The sequence below is a fragment of the Coturnix japonica genome, chromosome 17 (assembly GCF_054131305.1).
Source record: "Coturnix japonica strain WE chromosome 17, WE-NBRP24, whole genome shotgun sequence".
Taxonomy (NCBI): domain Eukaryota; kingdom Metazoa; phylum Chordata; class Aves; order Galliformes; family Phasianidae; genus Coturnix; species Coturnix japonica.
In genome coordinates this window covers 13,897,719-13,904,130 of record NC_140679.1, presented here as the reverse complement: position 1 = coordinate 13,904,130, position 6,412 = coordinate 13,897,719, and positions in this window count along the sequence as shown.

Below are 6,412 nucleotides of genomic sequence, written 5' to 3'. Positions count from 1 at the left end.
CGCTGAATGGTGATGGTGTGGTTTATCAGTGCCCTCTCCACATGCCCTAGATCATGACAAGGTTCCTTCAGGGGCTTTTTGAAGTAGATGTCAGACTGGGAGAAAAACAAGAAGAAAGTTCCTATCAGCCCAAGCACTCAGCACACACCTCTGTTCTCCTGATGTTAAACACTGCTGACACAGGCCCTGCTCTGCACAAATCTGTAGCTTCCTTTAAATTAGCAATTCCACAGGCACAGTAGGAGCTTGCATGAGAATTGTCCATAAAGAGAAGAGAGTCACAATATCAGCCTAGCATGAAACCCTGGATTCTGCTTTTTAATTAAGATTTCAAGCTTGTGTCTCCCCTGAGGTGCTGTGAGAGGTTTTGCCAGATAGAATAAGCAGCCGGGGTCCCTCACAGCAAATTGGCTTTTCATAGGATCTCAGCCCTGCTCACAAACCCTTCGGTGTCTAATTCTCCGTGCCAAATTTAGGGTACAGCACCCAGAAGAAGGTAAGACCCAGAAGTCTGGTGCTGGGACCTACCCTGGCAGCTCAGGTCCTTTCATGACCCCCATGTCCAAGCAAGGTCCTGTGGGCAGAGTGTGGTGGCAATGAGATGTGAGACTGGGGAGATGCTGCTCCCCAAACACCAGTGATTAAACAGAAGCACAGGAACTCTTAGGATGAAATTTCATAGAATCATTAAGGTTGGAAATGAGCTCTCAGATCACCAAGCCCAACCTCATCCCATCCCCACAATGCCCATTTATCCATGTTGCTCAGTGCCTTATCTCCATGGTTCTTGAACGTCTTCAGGGAAGATGATTCCACCATCCCTTGGGCAGCTGTGCCACTTGCTCAAGTCCATTCTACCATCACAGTTCTACTCCTATATCTTTAATTTCAGAGCTGAACCTTGTGGGTCATAAACACCCCAGAAATAAATTGGTAACAAAACTCTTCACAGAAAGTCAAAATAAGCTCACTGACATGGGAATCATAACCAGAAATCCCTGCCTCCCTCCCTCTTACATCACTGCCAATTTAGGATTCATTTAGGAGGAAAGAGACACCATGGGTACCCCAGCATGGTGCTCCCTTGGCTATTGCAGTTTCAGATCTGTCAGAATGTACATCTGTGTGCATCCATCATCCCCATTAATGCTGCCCCAAACCTTTGCTGAGCAAACACAGCTCACGTCATGCAACGCCGCATCCTCCCCAGCAACACCAGCTATCACTGCGTCCCTGCAGGCAGGGCTGGATCAAACCTAGGAAAGTTCTTCAAGCAGGGACTTGTTTTGCTTAATCACAGAATTACAGAATCATCTGGGTTGGAGATGATCGCTAAGTTCAACCATCAGCTTGACTTACCAAGTCCCATCTCTATTCTATGTTCCTTGGTGCCACATCCATGAATGTCTTCAGTACCTCCAGGCATGTAGACTCGCCATTTCCCTAGACAACCTGTTCTGAGTGGGGCCATCATCAGAGACATTTCAAATGCCACCTGCAACATAAGAAACACTGAGGACCGGATGCTGACCATCACCTTTACAAGAGGGCAGCGAGGAAGGCTGTGCAAGAAACACTTCTAAAGGTTTCACAGTCACTGCCATAAAGCATTTAATGCATGATAAAAATGGCAAGACCTGGTGAGGAGATGGAAACTAGAGCCTTGTCTTACAGATGTTCATAAAATATTAAGTGACTTTAAACAGAGGAGGGAGAGGCCGCAGTTCAATAGACCACTGTTACACGCAGGTCCAGAGAAAACAGGATTTCTTTAAGACCCATTAACTCCCACACCAGCATTAATGGTTCTGTGGCCATTAGTTCCTCTTGCTCCACACCCTGCAAACAGCTTTATTTAGAAGCTGAGATTGGAGCCCAGCTCTGCGCAGAACACACGCCTGGATGTAATTAGGCAGCAGCCAAGCGCAGCTCGTCAGTCAGGGGAGAGTGGAAATCCAGGTCAGGTCATTCACTAACCACAGCCACCTCCAACCACCCTGAAAATAAATGAATTTGGGGGTTCTGTAGGGCTTTTCAGTTCTTCTCGAAGGGGACAAAGGTAAAGGTTCTTTGGATGAAATGAGTTGACTGCTCTCGGTGGGGAGATGGGGGCTTTCACATCCACCCTGCCAGGGATGGATTCAGCATGACTCAATGAACCTGCAGAGTTCCTGCCTTCAAAAATGTAGTAAAGACAGGTGATTGCAAGGCTGATGTGGAAAAAGGCTCTTAGAGAATGGACACCAAGGCTGGGCTGGCACCCCTGAGCCATGGAGGGCAAATCACAGCATCATTAACATTGGAAAAGAGCCCAAAGATCATCAAAGTCCAACCATCAACCCATCCCCACCGTGCGCGCCAAACCATGTTCCTCACTACCGAACCCTTAAGGTTGGAGTAGACCATTAGGATCATTGAGTCCAATCACAAACCCATCACAGAACACAGGGGTCCTGCGGCCAAAAAGGAGATCACGAGCATCTGAGTGGATGGGAATAGCTAGGTGTCATTTGGCTGCAGTAGAAACACTGAGGAGAAAACCATTTCGATATGAATAAAGTCTGTTCTTCAAGCTGAAAAGATTCATTCATGTTTATACGTTTTATATACGTGTGGCTTAGTGAAAAGGAATTAAGTGTCAAAAAAAAAAGAGAGAGAGAGAGAGTCCTTCAGAATTAAGGCTTATTTCATTTAGGGAACATTGAAAGGCAGAACGCCAGGTGTTGTGCAGAGGTTTCTTTGTTCGCTGTCACAATTCAGCATGAATTTGCAAAATACTTTGACTAAACCCCATTCTGATTCTTCTGTCACAAGTGTTCCAGGTGACAACTTCTACCCAGAAAGCTCTGCTCAGAAAAAACCCAACAGTTTAACGTCAGCCCAAAGAGAAGCATTTCATTCACGTCTACCTGAAGAAAAGAAATGAACGCTTGGCAACTAAATTGGTACTTAGAAGGTGAGGGGAGATATTTCTGTATGGACCCAATAGAACAAGACACAGAGCTCAGATCTTTGAACCTCTGGAAGCCATTGGATGGGGAAATCAACTTCAGTGCTTGGAATATGTTCTCGGAGGGGCTGAAGTGCAGCTGTGGAGATCCGTGTCTTCCCAGCAATATGACAGTTATCATTATTATCATCATTGTGAATGCAAGAACCAGAAACCCAAGCATGAGTGGACCTTCTAGAAAGGGTTTCCTGCTTTCCTGTCTAATGGTCCATCCCAAGATTTGGGTGCAGCCAAATTCTACCCTCTAAGAAAAGGTATTTCTCCTTCTGTTTGACGGGGAGCTGCCAACACGTCTCATCAGTACTTATCTGAATCGAAGGGGAGACGTTCCATTTTATGACGAGGCAGACAGCCAAGTCCCATTGATCTTCAATGAAAATCCCTCAGTGAAAAATCCTTCATCCCCTGTCACAGCACGAAGAGAGGGGCTTTGCCTACACAGCCGGTTCTGTTCGAAGGCACGCATCCTCATTGGGTCTGAATTCCCATTGCTGTCCTATTATTATCTCTGATTAAGCAGGGTGAAGAGGAAACTAGTCCTGCATACTCACAGCAATGTGGTTTAATGAGTCCTGCTTAACCCATTTATTTTCTTCAAGATAAAGCTTCCTGGGAGGGTATTCACCACCAGCCCCCACCACTGGACTGCCATCTCCCCCTCCTGAATATTAAGCTCAGGCACAGCCCCAATGGGCCAGGGTAATGACTTACTTTCAGTATTTAAAGCCAGCCCAATAAAACTCTAAATGACTTTCTAAGGGTGCAGTAAACTCCTCACAACATAATCAATGCACATTAACAAAACAGTGGGAAACCAAGACGTTCTTGAGGGAGGGAGGATAAAAGCCATGCCATGAATCTTTCTCGTGTTGTTTTATAGGGCAGGAACCTCCAGCTCCCTTATTACATTTGATATATATAGAAGGGAAATATTTTCCAGAGCCATTTATATCTTACTCTGGGTTTCCCAAAGCAGCTTATTTGAGCAGAAAGGTTCCAGCTAGCCCTGATGTTTCCAAGGTATCTAAATGCCTTAAGTGCATATCAAAAAGGATTTTTACAAATGTCACAGCATCATTTGGGGTTTCGGGGACCTCAAGAGGTCTGATTTCCACTCAGAGAAACTTCAGACAGATTCTGCATCAGCTTAAGTACTCATCCAGCCAACCCCTGAACATCTCTCTCAGGCTGGCCCAGGGCTGCACAACTTTGCATTGAAGAGTCCTTGGTGCCATGAAGCTTTTGGGGCTTCATCCCATACAGTGGCACTCAGAAGATGCCCATTCCTCCACCAAGAGCTTATGCTTGACCCTCTCCATTCCCTGGGGCTTAACACACCACAGGATGTGCTGCTGAATGACAGGCTGGGCAGAGGGATGCTTGAGAGCTGCTTGCTGCTTTCTCTGCCTGTCAGCAAAATTAGTCACTTCTAAACATAAGGCATGAGCTTTACACCTCAAATGGAAAATAGGTCCTTCTCTGAAAGCTGGAATGAGTTTCATTCGCTCTGACTTGGGGCACAAGAAAGCTATGCACTTAAATTAGACACCTTCCACTTTCTTAATAATACTACTTATTGTACTTACCGTGTATACACGATACTACTCATAATATTTATAGGGGGAATAAATACCAAACACCAATTACCTCATGCTGCAGTCAGCCCTCAAGTGAGCTCTGGAGCATGGTAACCAGCTCAGACTGCAGCATCTCAGTGTTTTAGGGTAGCCAGACCAGTCCTGCTCCTGGGCTGCTGTCAGGCTTAGAGCTGCAGCCAGCATCTCCAGTCATCTCCCAGTACCAGCATCGCTATGGGATCTAGAGGTCCTATCAGGCTCCGTGTCCCACTGTGCCAGGAGCTGCATATAGACACACAGCCACGTCCTGACCCAAAAAAAGGCTGCCTTAAAAAAAGACAAGACAGATGGAGGCACAGATTTATGGAAAGTCACACAGCAGGTCAGAAGCAGAACTGAAACGAGAGTGCGGGCGAGTAGCAGGCCTAAGATCCTCAAATTAATGTTTTTGCTTTGGCATTAAGAAACCAACCATACACCTCTAATTGCTCATTCAGCTATTCTGGCCACCTTGAAATCCAAGCCCAGAAAGCTGTAAACCCTGTCTCAGAAAGAGCTGGTACAGAGCCGTAGCACCCAAGAGGAGCTACAAGCCCAAACTGCTGCCTGCTTCTCCCAGGATCCATTTCTTTGGTGTCCTGTTTTCACTCTGCCATGACAATTTTCTCTGATGCTTGGCATGATCTCCAAGTCCCACAGCTTTCCTTGGGCTCTAACACACACTGACCTTTCCCCAAACCCTATTTCCTTTAGTAATCAAGACAAGCTGCTGTTGCATCACTAGTTGTAAGAGCAGATAATGTTACTGATAGAGGTCATTAATTATTACATCAGCAATCATGCTAAATACGGCTTGTGTTCATTATCACAGCACCGTGTTTATGTTAATATGATGCTCATAAACAGCAGCGGTGGTAATTGCAACAATAATGCCACCACAGTTGCAAAGCGTCGATGTAGCATTTGTCTGCTCGGAGATGCACTGTGATGGATAATGGCACTGCCATCTGGCAATGCTGGCTGTGCATGGCTGACACTGATCAGCATGGCAAAGCAGGCAGCCATCTCCATCCCAGGAGCTCCCACTGGTTCTGGCTTGCCAGCAGCCATAAATCACCTCAAAACAGCTCCTGGAGAGGAGGATGGGAACCCACAGGCAATAAGCTGGGAGCACCAAAATAGAAAGCAAGACAGCTCTTCACTGCAGCGTGCAAAGAGGCCCATGGAGGGGAGTCTGCAAACCACACTGAAAGAGAAGAGAGACATCATTGCAAAAGTACAGCTCCTTCAGAGCAGCTATCATGTTAGTTTCAGTCTCTTCTAACAGCAGCACTTTTATGGTTTTTGCTTGGAGAGGAATCCCTCTTTCCCTGGGTCTGTGTGCTAATGAGGTCCTTGCAAAGGCAACGGTACCCCCACTGGATGCTATCACCAAGGTTGTATTTAACGCCTTGAAAATACACTGTGAGACAGAGATGTCACCTCCACTGTGCAGCACACATCTTTTTACCATAGTCCCTGCAAAGAGGGCAGGGAGGAGAAGGATGAAGAGAACTGGCAGCACCATGGTTCCCTATGGGTCCATATCCAAGTATGCCAAGTGCCTACTGCAAGCAGTTAAACTGCTCAGACATGGGATCTTGTTGGGCATTCCCCTTTGTCACCAGGACCAAAGGAAGATGTTGAAGACAAAAGAGGGATCTCTTAGTCCATGGTCTCCCATCAAAGGAAAATCATTCTTGTCCCACTGGACAAAAATGGTGGATGAAGCCGAAGCTGCAGCAGCAACATTATGGCTACAGACTTTTGTTCTCTACTGCCCTGT